This window comes from Coregonus lavaretus, assembly GCF_964263955.1.
Source record: "Coregonus lavaretus genome assembly, chromosome: 16".
NCBI classification, from domain to species: Eukaryota; Metazoa; Chordata; class Actinopteri; order Salmoniformes; family Salmonidae; genus Coregonus; species Coregonus lavaretus.
The window spans coordinates 20007600-20022616 of NC_140003.1; the positions used below are offsets into that span (position 1 = coordinate 20007600).

A 15017-nucleotide genomic window follows, 5' to 3' on the forward strand; every position below is an offset into this window, starting at 1 on the left:
AGACCTCAATGACATCTGTGTTGTTGCCAATATCTAGGTCAGGACCAAAGCATTCACTCTATTCTAGAAACGAGTACACAAGATCTGAATCTTAAAGAGCATTAGGGTCCCCAGGAAAGTGTTCAGAGGCACTTTAGTCTCTACATTTCAAATATAAAGTTCAATATTGGTCCACAAGGGGGCAGCACATATATATATATATATATATATATAACATCAGAGCTCTGTGTTTTTTGTCCCTTTCATTTTACATTTACATTTTAGTCATTTAGCAGACGCTCTTATCCAGAGCGACTTACAGTTAGTGAGTGGATACATGTTTTTATTTTTTCATGATGCTTGATGACAAATGTGATAGTAATAATAATATGTGATATAAACAACAATTAACAATAATGTTCGGCTTATCAAAAGCTCCCCATCGATCGCTCTTGCCTCTTCTCATAAGTGGCTATTTTTATTTATTTTTCATACTGGCCCCCTGTGTGAATCGAACCCACAACCCTGGCATTGCAAACGCCATGCTCTACCAACTGAGCTACACGGGACCATTCATGACCTCATGTTATCTGAAATACATCACCAATCTAGTGATATTACCTCACACTTACAATACAATACTAGGCAATCGAACCATAAACAAACTCTTTCTGGGTCTCTCCCTGAGTCTTTCTCTCTCTCAATTTTTTCATAGCAGCAGTGTGGAAGCTGGATTTTCCAGCTGGATGTACAGACCATTTCTCCTCTCCGTTTAGGACCGGACCCCACTCTGGGACTGTCTGGGATATTCTCTTTCCCCATGGACCTAGCTATCTCTCTCTCTAACCACTGGGACCAATCCTCCTCTCCTTCTCTCACCATTCTGCCTTTACTGGGACTCCAGACTCCTCATTCCTGAACAAACACACTCTGTAAGCCCGATATCTTTATTAATAGGTCTCCTATCCTCATGGTCAAGAGGAAACAGAGGCTTTGTAATGCTGAACAAGGGCTTTTCATCTCTCGCCTCCTTGAATGTCTCTCACTCTGCCTCTGTTTCTGGTGCTCTATCAATATGCCTCTCGCTTTCTCTCTCTCTCACTCATCTCTCACTCTCTCTCTCTGACTGAAATTGTGTAATGAGCTACTGTGTGTTGTTGAGGGTGATGTCTCTCTGGTGCTCGTTCAGTGTTGTATCTCGTGAAACAGGCTGATTTTCCTATAAGATAAATTATGAGAAAATATGGTTTAGAGGGTAACATTGAATATGGTTGTTTAGGGGTTTCTGTCTAACACCAATACCCTCAGAAACAATAGAAGGGACAAGGAAGTTGTTAAGGATGAACATGTGGAGACACAGTTAGTATTGTAGTGTGTTTTAGAACCCACATAGTGTTTTTTGATGAATGTTTAGATCACCTTTAAAAGTAGTGGTTTTGAAAGTAGCACTATTTTGTATTGAATTTTGTTGATTTAATTATTATTACTTTTATTAAGATATCTGCTATTTATTTTACACATTTTATTTATGCAACATTGATGTTAGTTATTTGAACATTTGCTTTGACAATATCACACACTACTGAAGTCACATGAAGAGTCTATGGTCAGACTTTACTAATCTACTCTGCTTGAGATGCACATGGGAAAGATACAGAACAACTATCTCATTGTAAACTTTTATAATTCAGATTATGTATCCCAGATGGTTTTAATAATTGTCTAGCAACATTTTAAGACAGCATTGGAGCAGATTGTTGAGACAGAACCTTGAATTTCCTGCAAATATTTTCTATATTCTTGGTTTCCGGCGCATTGAATCTTTTAAATTGTGTCACAATCTTAATACACTAATGAGGTGCTATGAAGCCAAAACTGAGGGATCATACAGCTTTATGAAAACGTCCAAGAAATGTGAGGAATTAGACCTAAAAGAAAGATAGGTATTTTGTAATGCCTGAGATGGTTATTATAAAGTATTCCTTCCTTTGCTGGGTTTCTTTTTTGCTGCTTTAGACTAGAATGTCTCACATGCCAGGTTGTTATTTTAAAAGAGAGTGTATTGTCAATTACCTTTATAAATGAAGGTATAGAAAAAAGATAATTGAATACCTGTGGTTATCTGAAGTTGAAGAGATGATGAGACGTATGATTGGTTGTTTCCCCACTGCAATGATGCTGATCAACCGATCAGTAGATCTTGCAGTGTATGGGGTAGTCTGAGTTCTAGGGTTTATCAGGGATTTCATGTTTGGGCTTTCTGGATTTACTCTCTCCGCTCTAAAGAAGTAACACAATCAGAATAGTTTACAAATTATATAAGGTTGTCATTGTTGTCGTTGGTCTGTGATGTAGAGTATTTCCTCCATATCACCTGCCCACTTGTGATCCACCTGTATTCACGGTGCTAAAGGATATTCGGACTAATGGTTTGTAGATATCTGCTCTCTGTCATGTATCAAATCAAGTGATTTTCCACTGCCTCTTTCATTCTAGTTCACAAAGCCAAAATAAGTGTTTTTCTGAACTTTGTATGAGGTAAGAAAATAAAAAAAGTTGTCTCACATAAATACAAATAAATAAAAAGCATTTCACATGCTTCGTATACAACAAGTGTAGACTAACAGTGAAATGCTTACTTACGGGTCGTTTTCCAACAATGTTTTCCAACACTACAGAGTTAAAGATAAAGGTTCAATGTTTTTTTGTTTTTTTATAGTGACTAAATACACAGTGAATAACACAGTGAATAATGAATTATGCTGTTGTGAAATGTGTTCTATTAAGGTGTCTTGGAACAGGGAATGTCATTCATTCACCTCATACTGGTTTCCTGTTGAAAGTCATGAATTGATTTATGTGATTTAAGGTATTATCATGATTGAAGGATGACTGCTGGCTTCTGTGAAATTTCTGAGCTAAATGTCATTTCCTGTTTTAAATGTAATTTATCTTATCTCTCTCTCTCTCTCTCTCTCTTTCTCTCTCTCTCTCTCTCTCTTTCTTTCTCTCCATCTGTCTCTCTCTTCTGAAGTGTCTTTGGTCACTGTTAGTAACTATTAGTCTGAAACATTTGTAAAGAAAGCGCTTGTGAGTCAACTATCAATAAGGTTCTCATGCTTATGGTACAAGGGACAATGTTGATCAGATAATTGTTTTCGTAGGTTAAAGAGAAACTCTGACCTAAATCATATTTAGCCATTTTTCACATCATATGCCATATGTAGGCCAATGTTCACCACAATATGTATCTCTGTCCTGTACCTAATAGGCTACCACACTGTTCTGTTCGGATAAAATTGTGCTGTTGATAACATAATAGCCTTTTTATTTCCCTTTACTTATTTAAATAGGCCTACATGATAATCTTGGACCCATAGACTGAACCCTTTGTTTCAGACACAATAAAAAGCTGAATATTATCAATATGTTGTTGTTTTTCTTCTGGGAAATTGAGTAATTTTTTAAACAGCTATGATGAACAACTTATGCGGGGGTGATTTGGTTCATCACACTAGCCCACGCAAGATTTCCATATCCACTTCTCCTCGAGAGGGAAAACTTCACCTGCCCTTCAACCCCGCCCTCCAGTTGGCTTCCCCGCCTCTTCCCGAGTCCCACTGCGCCTGCTTTCCTGTCAACCACACCGAGAAGAGGCAACATGGGTCATAGACCGAAGCTGTAGGCGACGAAAAAGATACCTACCTCTCCGTTTTCAACTAAATCCAGAAACAAACTCCCGCTGAACAAACATTGTCAAAGGTAAGTAAATTGCACGGTTACACGGATTTGCAGTGGAGGAGGGCGCACTAAGTGATTGATAGAGTGCATGCTACAGATTTTTGCATAGCGTCATTCATAGGTTACATCGAGCCATTATTGTAAGTATTACAGAAAACGTAATAATAATCAATCATCGAATATGGAAATGTTTAGAGGAGTGGTCAATTGTGGGGTTTCTTTTTTTCTGCTTCTAAGGGGCGTAAATCTTGTTATCGATGGCAACATTGTAGTCCATTGTCGTGAACTGTTGTCCATCCAGCAGACAGCTGTTGGTGACATGTTTAACCATCGAACAAAGGCCATTGTATTGGTCCATTGAACATTTGTGCGGAACATTCATGCCCAATAGTTTCTAATGGTTGAGCCATAGGAGAAACAATGGACATCTAAGTTTCTGTACTGTGTACTCTCAGCTATGGGCTACTGGCAACTGAGGAACAGAAATGTTTATTTTGTGTCACTCACTGTCCATAACTGTGGTCCAAACCACAACACATAGATCATTTGATCATTCAACTTTGAGATGTCATCATTAAGTATGAGCCAGAATTCTGTAAAACGATATGCATTTAGCTCCATAATGTTTTGAGTACAGTAGCCTAGCCTACAATTTAATCAGTTTTGTTTTTTGTAGTGGTCTGTAAACCACCCACCCAGCCATCTATACCCCTCCCTCTCTCTCCATTAATGTTCAGCTATGCCAGTTGCAGTGGCACATAAGGCTAGCCTGTTTGTGTGTGTCCTGCTGGCCCGGGGATCCACTGCTGACCCCTGTCTCAATCTGTCACTCAGGGCCTAACCAGGGCCACACAGCTTCCAGGAAACAGAAATGCACAACCAACAGAAATATATTGCCATTGGCAGTTTCCCAGTTCCCAGTTTCTATTTATGCATATTATGCATATTGCTCTCATTCAACATAGGCCTATAGCTCTCACTCATCATGTAAACATATAGCTGACATATAGCTCTGAAATCTTACAGTAGTACATATATTTATTTTGTTATTATCATTAAACACAACAAATATTTGATATTAAAAACAAGGATATAATTTTGAATGAAATCTAAGCTACCCATAAAGCATCACTCACCAGAGGGTACTTACTTTTGGTTCACTTTGTCCAGACAGGTGGTTCTCAGCATGGTCCCATACACACCAACTGCTGCCACTAGTCCACCAGTGCACAACCAAAACAAGTTAAAAACAGACTACCTACCCCCTCTCTTCAAGTCAAGCCTCCATACTTGTACAAGTCTGGTGCTCGGTGTGTGGGAAAAGTAGGGGGGCATGGTGCTGGCATTTGTATTATCCCCCCCCCGGTGTATTATGTCCCACTTTGGCCTTTAGATCCCAATTCTTCCAGACTAGCCCTAATTTCAGCTATATCTCTCATTCTAGCAATGCGCCAACTTGATACTGCAACCTATGCAAGATTGTATTAGGCTTCTCTCTCTCTCTGTCCTTGTCATCCTGTTATATTTCTCTCTTCCTCGATCAATGCATCCAGCGGCCCCATTTCGTCAACTGTGGCCGTCTTCAGGTTTTTTTTTTTTTTTCTTTCTCACCCCATCTGAAACTTGTTAGCCCCTCTATCAGTCTTATCCCTCTATCTCCCGCCATCAGTCATTTTCCAGGGTAGTCGAGTGAAACTGAGCCCTCCTCCCCCCTCTTATCATGTCTGTCTGTGTGTCTGTCTGTCAGTCTGCTGTCAGGGTCTGTGGTGCAGAATGAGAGGACAGTGGGAGATCACAGGGGAATTTGTTGATGTGCTGTTTGAAGTTGTGCCCTGTTCTTAAGGAGGGCCTCGGCTGATGATGGCCTTAGAGTCTGGAAAAGGCAGAGATGAATCCATCCATATGTGTCTGACTGGTTTCATCAAGGTCCCTCTCTAGTAAGATAGAATAGAGAGTTTATGAATGAGAGGATGAACTTGGGTTACCTGGGTAGTAGGGCTGCACAATTAATCGAATTCACATCAAAATCGCAATATTGACCTGTGCAATATCCATATAGCAAGAGATCCATATCACATGGAATATTTTGAAATGCGACTCAGCCGCTTCCCATTTCTTATTCCCGCTCCTAGGCCTACTTTCCGCCGCCTCGGTCTTCCCATGCTGCAACCTTTGTAATTTCAGTGCCGAGGACTCCATCAGTGCACAATTCTGATATCCGCGTGTTACGTCTGTTTTTATAGTTAACTCCGTTTGTCAGTTTGCATGCTGTTCTATTAGGTCAAATGCAGTCTACAGATTGTACCAAACAAGAACGATGCTGTTTTCCACTTTGTTTCTTAATATAAATCATTCTATTTCTATGATTCCAACAGTTCACCCAAGTGTTTTGATCTATATCGCAAGTCAAATCGCAATTACAATATTAGGTTAAAAAAAAACATTACATTTAGATTTTTTGGCCGATATCATGTAGCTATAGTCTGCTGCTGCAACACATGGATAAGTGTTGCAACCCTGAGCTCTGGTATTGCTCAAACAGTACTGCTGCACAAGGTTTAATTTTTGACCATAATTTAATTTATTGGGTGCCGGTCCTTGGCAGTAAGATCTAGCTCACAGATTTATGGGTTAGTGTGTTTATAGTCAAGGAGAAGCACATGTGAAGACATACTACTGCTAATGCTGTGGATAGATAGCACAAGCTGTGGTTATTATTATTGGTTTACGACTCAGTCAGAACATATCTGTAAAGAACCCATCTGATTGCAAAATAGTTGGGAAGAGATCTTTGACGTACCGATCCCATGGCATAGTGTTTATGAACTGACACACAAAACGACACCGGATTCAAAAATTAGAATCTTTCAATTTAAATTATTATATAAAATTCTTGCTACCAATAGAATGTTATTTATATGGGGTATACAATCTTCTCAGCTCTGCAGGTTTTGCTGTGAAGAGACAGAATCATTAGATCATTTGTTTTGGTTCTGTCCATTTGTAGCTTGTTTTTGGACACAGGTCCAGGAATGGCTAAAGGATTGCAATATTTACCTGGAACTAACCTTGCAGATAGCATTACTGGGTGATCTGAAAAGTCATAGTCAATCAATCAATAATATAATAATACTTTTAGCAAAAATGTTTATTTTTAATTCACAATCGGTAGAAGCAATGAGAATAGAAAGGTTCAGAATTTTTGTAAAACATCACAGTACGGTTGAAATATATATGGCAAATAGAAATCCTATATGGATGGTGTTAAGAGATAGATGGGAGGTATTGAATAGAGTTGAAGGATGGGACTAATAACAAATAACAACAAATAATAACAAAGATAGCTAATAATGTAAGCATACTGTGTCCATAATAAGTATATAGGTTGTATGTTGGGAGCTTTTGGGAAGGAGCACAGTTAGAAAGATATGCCATATAGAAGCAAACCGGATGGACACCATGAAAATGATCGGAGAGGTTGAGAGTAGAAGAAGTTCAGGAGCAAAAATAAATAAAATAAAAAATAAAATAAAAATATATATATAATAGAATTATTGTAAAATTAACTCTGTCCATAAGGTGTAGATAGTAAGTATAGACCGGAAGTAGAGGCCTGGGCATTGTTGTTCACTAATTTACTCCAAGTAGGGAAAGGATGGCGGGGTTGAAAAGTAATAAAGGGGAGTATATATATAAAAAATTTAAAAAAAACATGGGGGATTGGAAGTGATGCAGACAATTACATTGATAGAAGATACAATCTATCTGCAATATTAAGCTGATCCATTCCCCCCCCCCCCCCCCCCCCCAAAAAAAAAAAAAAAAAAAAAAAAGAACCCATCTGATATTAAGCATTGGTGATATTTTTTTAAACCATATGACACCATCTCTTGCCACATTCTGAGTGGGGCTAATCTTAATCTTGAAAGTAGACGTTTTGAGAGAAAAAAATTGTATTTTCAGCAAAGCAGTAATAAGTTCAGTTCCTGGTTTCAAAGAAAGATACTAAAGATATCGAAATATAAAAATGTTTAAAAAAAAAAGTATATTTTTGTCTTCTTGGGAGAAGGCATTGTGTTTAGCAAAAGACTGGATGTAATGTACAACAGAATAAACTAAATATGCCTGTTATCAACAGTAACTACAATGTGGATCCAAGCACGTGTTCCTTTTGTTAGTTGCCAGTTTGTTGCAGAAGGTTCTTCATTAAACCATTTGGATACTGGCCAGGGTTTTAAGTTGCTTTTGGTGTTTTTCTCCCTCTGTGTCGTATAACTGACTTAATCAAGGCCGACCCCAACTCGAGGCAATTACACAGGAATCTGAGAGTGGTCACACACTACCAATTAACTTTTTATCACTCTGCTGAAAAGAGGGGGCCTTGTTCACTGGCCTGCTTTGATTCAGCAGCCACTTTCCCCCATTGAAGGAGGGGAGAGAGGGAAGGAGGCAGATGGAGAGATGGATAGACGGAGTGATGGAGGGTGGTGGGGTAAGACGACCAGAGAGATGGCAAGAAGAAAGGTGGAGAGGGAAAAATGAGTCTTCTCATCGTCTTCTCAGTTTTTAACCCCTCATTATATCGCCCTCCAAATAAACCCCTGCAACAAACCAACTGTTATAAGCATTAATAAAAAAGCTACATATTATATAAAATAGCTGCTCACTTACAGTAGTTTGTGAGCATTTTCTTCACTTCAAGACTAGTTTGTGAGCATTTTCTTCACTTCAAGACTCTTGCCAAATTGAATCAACTTGGATGACAAGATGGAAACAGTTTTGATCAGAAGGTGTTTAGATGAACTCCCCTGCAGCAAGGATTTAACCTTAGTGAACAATCTAAGCAACTCCTACAGGAGCAAAATGAGAACATAACTTTACATGAATGTCATATGATTATTATACAGGAAGACTCCATATGTTGTGAATGCAATGACATGGCTTTGAGGTATAGGGTCTTAATATAGCCATGTAAAAAAAGTCAACCTTCAGGCTAGAGTACACCTCCATCATGTGTCATCTGAGCGCCATGTCATTATGTCATGCAGCCTACCTACCAGTTTATGTCATTGACAAGATGAGGACAGGCTGTCATTGTGTGTAGAGAGAGATTGATGGACTTCACCTACTCAGGCTTCCCCCCCATACTTAAACATAGTTACCTCAGGAAATCTGTCTTGAGAAATTCCCAGTTGAATTAAATGCATATAAGATAATATACAACATTTCCCCATTATTTTCATTTGACTGGTTGTTTTCCAACCCATGGTGTCAAAATAAATAATGCCCATGGAATGCCCCATTGTTGAAAAGGGGGAGTGTCAGTTGTTCCTTGGAGGCTATTCTTCTGATTGAAGGGGCAGGTGAAAACATGTGATCCAGAACCACCAGGGATGGTTGACTGCACTAATAAGTCCTGGTCTGAGGCACCTGCCCTTTCTCTGTGTTATCTCATGACTTTAGGATGGACGATGGGGGTTGATGTCCCTGTACAGAGGTGATGTATGACCCAAAGACAAACAGGTTGCCACAATGACTGAAAAGAGTCGCTTACGAACATTGGCAGATTGCCATTGTGTCCTACCTGAGGAAAACTTGGAACATAAGGTTATCTTGAAATAACATTGTAAACTAGATAGGGTGAGGCAGAAAGAGAGGTTAGAGAGATTTGTCTGAAAATAAGAGCATTTCATTAAGGTAGAAGTGCCAAAAGCTTTTTAAAAAATGCACATCTCTGTGTTCTTGCAGTACTGACTTGTGAATACTTACTAAACTCTGTCATGGATTTACCTTTCGAAGTGGGAGGCGCTCTCTAGTTAGTCTCCAAGGTGGTGTGGAAAGACCTCATTGCCATAAACATTTCTAATCCTGTCCCAAATGAAGAGTTACGAACATGCTGATCTTAATGTTGGCACCTGTGACCAGAAAGGGATTTTCCCAGGCCAAAGATGAAAGGCTAAAGCAATGGTTCCTCTTTGGACTGCTGAGTTAAGGGAGAGCCCTACGCAGGGCATTGTGTGATTTCATCTTTGCCATGGGACATGTCTTAATAAACAGAAACTGGCACTGCCCCATAGAATGTTCAGGAAGGCTGCACCACCGGCTCTGCACTCAGGTGACATATGCGAAACCAGGGGAGAAGAAGGGATTACTATACTCAACCTCGCTGGGTAAAACTTCCATGCATCTCTATTCAATTACCTTGGCCCAAGGCCCAGGTGGGACAGCTAAAGGAGTTTAATTTAATCTTAACCTGACAAGGGTACTCTGGACCCAATCTCTCATCATCTCTACAGATTAGATCTCCAAGGAGCAAGGTCGACAAAGGCCCATGCAGACTGACTAGGGCAATCGCCCAATGGCCTGCTCTGCACTGGGTCTATTGATTCCACTGTAGGATTGGAGAAGGAATTGTGTCTCGTTAATTAAAATGATTGAAGACCCTCGACCGTTAAGGAGAAACTCTCTAAGCTTTAATGAAGATCATCGGCAAGTTGAATGGTCCAATTATACAGCCTATTAAACCAGGTACTCTTTTACAAAAAAATGAGAAAGTGACTCCATCCAATTGTATAGTTCCTCATGGTACTGAGTGAGTCAATGCACATGAAAAGTTTATATTTTGGTGTGACTGTCGAGTTTGACAAAGGATCTTATGTTTAATCTACACTTTAATTACATTTTGGCCTGTTACCGCCAGTGCCCCTAAAACTGATGAGAGAAGACATGAGAAGTAGGCACATAGTGATCCAGTTTAGAGCATGTTAGAGGTGGCACATTGAAAAGCAACTGTTTTACTGTCAAAATGCATGTCCCAGCTCTACCTGCGTCCTCCCCTAGCTGTAAGAAGCCTTTTGTTTCCCATGAATAAAGTGCCTTCTATTGGAAAACACCTGCAATTCCAGGCTCACCTTTTTCATTGAGACTCAGTATCTGATTTTTGAAAGACTGCTTTGTCCTCCTGAGCACCTTTTTTATGCTACCTATATAAGCAAAGCTTAAGCCTACTATAATTCAGCTTTGTCATGTTTTTTTTTATATATTTTTGAACTATTAAACCCTCAGGATTTTTACAGTTTTTATGTTTGCCAGTTGACAGTTCATGGGGTCAACTGGCTTAGACAGGCTATAACTATGTGCTGAGTTTCACACATTCCTGCAGGGCTTCATAGGTAGCTGGTTGAACGTAAACTGTGTAACACACTAGGTGAGTGGAGTTGTAGACCATTTGAAACCAATTGAAATCTAAGATGAATAAGCCTTATCCTGTAAATCACAGTCAGATCAAACTGTCAAGACACAATAGACAAATCTCCACTCTGCGATACCTCTGTCAGTGACGGTCTGACACAGCACAAATACGCATTAGTCTCACTATTCTTTCTCCATCTCCACAATAGCTCCCAGTTCTTGTGATGTTGAAGTTGTTAAAGATAGTGTGTTATTACCAACCACTTGTGGGGCTATAGGTACACTATATATACAAAAGTATGTGGACACCCCTTCAAATTAGTGCATTCAGCTATTTCAGCCACACCCGTTGCTGACAGGTGTATAAAATTGTGCACACAGCTGTGCAATCTCCATAGACAAACATTGGCAGTAGAATGGTCTTACTGAAGAACTCCGTGAGCTCACCGTCATAGGATGCCACCTTTCCAACAAGACAGTTCTTAAAATGTCTGCCCTGCTAGAGCTGCCCTGGTCAACTGTAAGTGCTGGTATTGTGAAGTGGAAACGTCTAGGAGCAACAACGGCTCAGCCGCGAAGTGGTAGGCCACACAAGCTTACAGAACAGGGACTCTGGAGCAGTGGAAACGCTTTCTCTGGAGTGATGAATCGCGCTTCACCATCTGGCAGTCCGATGGAAGAATCTGGGGTTGGCGGATGCTGTTATAGCAGCTAAGGGGGGACCAACTCCATATTAATACCCATGATTTTGGAATGAGATGTTTGACGAGCAGGTGTCCACATACTTTTGGTAATGTTGTGTGTATTACCCCTAGTGGATCACTTCTGGAGAGTCAACAGCATACTGCCTTCTTGACAGATGTCAGGCTAGAATTTGGCTACTTTATTTAGCAAACATTTGGCATTTTGTGTTGCCAACCCCAATGGTGAAGAAGTATTAGTTCCTAGCCTGAATTCCTTCTGTTTAAGTGATTTGATGTCTTTTCAGATCAAACACATCCCCAAATGGCTGCTCCACTGATACCTCAGTAGCGCTCACCCATTTGTACCTGTTGGCTTCACCTGCAGAGTGCTTTACAGACGATACCTGAGATGGCTCAGGTGGTTTTCTGGGCCCATGTCCGCCCCTCTCTGCGGCCTCTGCGGTGAAAGCGTTTTCGATTTCATGGCAGAGTGGGGTGATACAAAGACAGTCCTTGTTTTGGAGTCTCTCCTTTTTCTAGGCCTAGTGGGCTGGAACCTGGGGAGCAGGGTGGGAGTGGCAGGGGGGTGGGGGGGGGGGGGGGTTAGGGTGATGCAGATGAACGTAATCTGACTGTCAATTAAACTGACCCTGGTCTCTCGCCCCTGTGTAATGACTGGGTCTAGTCTCTCTCACACCCATGTAATGACCAGCAGGGATGGGTCTCCAGGGGACCGAAGCACTGACTTGAGGAAGGCCGGCAAATGTGTTTAGGTCAAATAGTACCATGGGCAGACAGCATAAAAGCTCAATATTACATTTGGTCTTTTCCATACTGTAGGACATTAGGGTCAGAGTCTACAGTGTTACATCACTTCAGTAACTTTCCCTTAAAAAAAATAGCAATATAAACTCGATTTCACAAGCTTTAACTGGCTTGGCTACTGGATAAAGGGTTGTTTTTCTTAGTATGCAGATTACAGTTGTGTTTCCTGGATTTGGATAAAGTCTCAGCCGTGTAGGCTACAGTTCGACGATCAGCTAGGCTACACATTATTCAAGTAATCCTAAAGCATGTTGGAGTGGCAGTTACTTTAAGTTCCTCCAGTTAAGATGTAAACAATAAACAGGGAAAGGTTCACTGACCATTTCAGTGAACTGAACATTGGCGTTTTATGTCCCTTCAAACCTTGTCCTATTCTTTGCCTACTGATTGAGACTGGTAGATGTTCATTAACGCAATTCAAATTATTGAAAAGGACACTAGTAATGTTGCATTTATGTCCTCAATATCCCTTTTTAGAATGTATTTGAAAGATACACATATCACCAGTATTAAAATACCTTAATTCCACTATTATCTTCTGCACTTATAGCAGCACAAACTAGCAGCCATATTTGGTAGTGATGGGGGACAAAATCGATAGTTACATATCGCAATATTATTTTGGACGATATTATATCAATACTTTGACTCCAAGTATCGATTTGTAATTATTATTCATTTTTTGTTGTTGCTAGGTAGCATTAGATAACGCTAATCGACTGTACCTGCACCAACACTCCTGTATTTTTAATCTTATAACTTGTTCACCAATAGTGAGCAATGTTTTCAGCACTTTTATTGCCATGACTGATCAAAACTCATTTTCTCAAGCTCTCTCTTGTCTGTCTGCAGCAGACATATAGAGAGCGATATGTTTGGAACATCAAATCGCAATAAAATCACAGTATCGAATTGCAATCGGGTTGGAACCGGTTCAGGGAACAGAACAGAAAACCAGAAAATAATGACATTTTTAGAGGAACAGCATCAAAGCCGGGAATGAAAGGGATTTATACTGTTCTGGAACATAACCATTATTTTAAAAGCATGGGAACCGGTTAATAACGTTATTTTACGTTCTGGGCATTTTTTTCCCATTCCCACTAAAAATGCTACAAAGCGCTAATGCAAAGCCCTCACTCAGTCCCTCAGAAACGTATTCCAGTTGCCTGTAATGCTGAAAATCTTTGTCAGTGTGCATGTAAACAGCTATAGCTTTTGCCCGTCCATAGCAAGCTGCTCTATCCGCAGTGATTGGTGAAGTAATTTCATGTCTCGCAGATTGGAAACATATATATTTCAGAGGGAATGATATAAACCATTACTTTTTTGGGGGTTGAACCTGTTCAGAACTTTATTTTGCTGGTCGGAACAGTGGAACAGAACTAAAATAATTATGGTTCTTCTCAGTACGAAACGATTGGAAAATAATTTCGGTTCCAACTCCTGATTGCAATACATATACAATTGTGAGAATCGCAATACATATCGTTTCGAGACCTAAATATCATATCGTGAGGTCACTGGCAATTCCCAGCACTAATATGTGGCCAATATGTAGAACATGACATCATCTTGACATGATGCAACTGGAAGGAGTCAATTACAGTAGCAGAGTGTATTCTTTCCCTCTCTTTAGCTGGAGCGTCATTCAGAATCAAAATGACCCCAGATTTTTCACACAGAAAAACAAACCTCTACCCAAGGGTCGAACAATCAGGTTCCTTTCCTCCGCTCTGCTCCACCCCTCGCCTCTCCCTGAGACACGACAGGACGAGATCTGATAACAACCACACATTACCCTCACCAATGTATTACCTCAATACATCACCTCACTTCCTCCACTATATCACTGTATACCCATCTGAAATGGCCAGGAGGAAGGCAAGGCAACTTTAAGTGTTGGTTTGATACTGTACCACCGACCTGTTCCCCCCTGGGGCTGTGTTTTCAATGAGAGGGATGTCTCTGGCACGCCAATAAGCCATTTTGTAGGTTAAATGAATGGACTCGCACAAATGTAGTAGCACCGTGATTCCCCCAGCCTTTTCATTTGACTGATGTCATTTATTTGTTGTCATTGTAAAACAATGCAGTGCATGTAGGCCAGGGATGCTTTGCATGGGCAAGAGACCTACATAGAAGTATTTTTTTACAGGAAACTGTACAGTACAAGAAAATATAGCATTGCATACATTGTATAGCCTATATAGATTTAGGGCTGACCCAATTTAGTCGATTGTTTGGTCAATAGGCTGTTGGTCGTTGACTGTTTAGTCAAGCAGTCGCAAAAAAAATTACATTGTGGCACACGAGACACCTGTCTGATTCGTGCCTGTCTCAGTGGACTATTCCATTGCGGAGACCGCGGGATGGCACAGTCCATCACTCTAAGACAGGCATCAGCCACGTAAGGCACACGTGCTGCGAGGGTATTTGACTTGGCACGCCAAGCAATTTGATAAGTTTTTTTAAATAAGTGATATTGCTTTCGTTTTGAAATTACATTGGTTTTCCATAAATTGCTACTGCTTTGGACCTGAAGTTTGTAAGAGTATTCCTTAGGCCTACAGTATGTGTGAAGATAATGTGTCTTAG

At 40.2% G+C, this 15017-nt stretch overlaps 1 protein-coding gene across 1 annotated transcript in view; it reads left to right on the forward strand.

Annotated features, from left to right (window-relative positions):
* Positions 1 to 3622: 3622 nt before the first annotated feature.
* LOC311143619 (ly6/PLAUR domain-containing protein 6B-like) overlaps positions 3623 to 15017 on the forward strand; it is a 41829-nt gene continuing 30434 nt past the window's right edge. The window contains exon 1 of the mRNA XM_084179474.1: positions 3623 to 3741. The gene's annotated coding sequence lies outside the window, so the exon portion shown is untranslated. The remainder of the gene's footprint in view (positions 3742 to 15017) is intronic.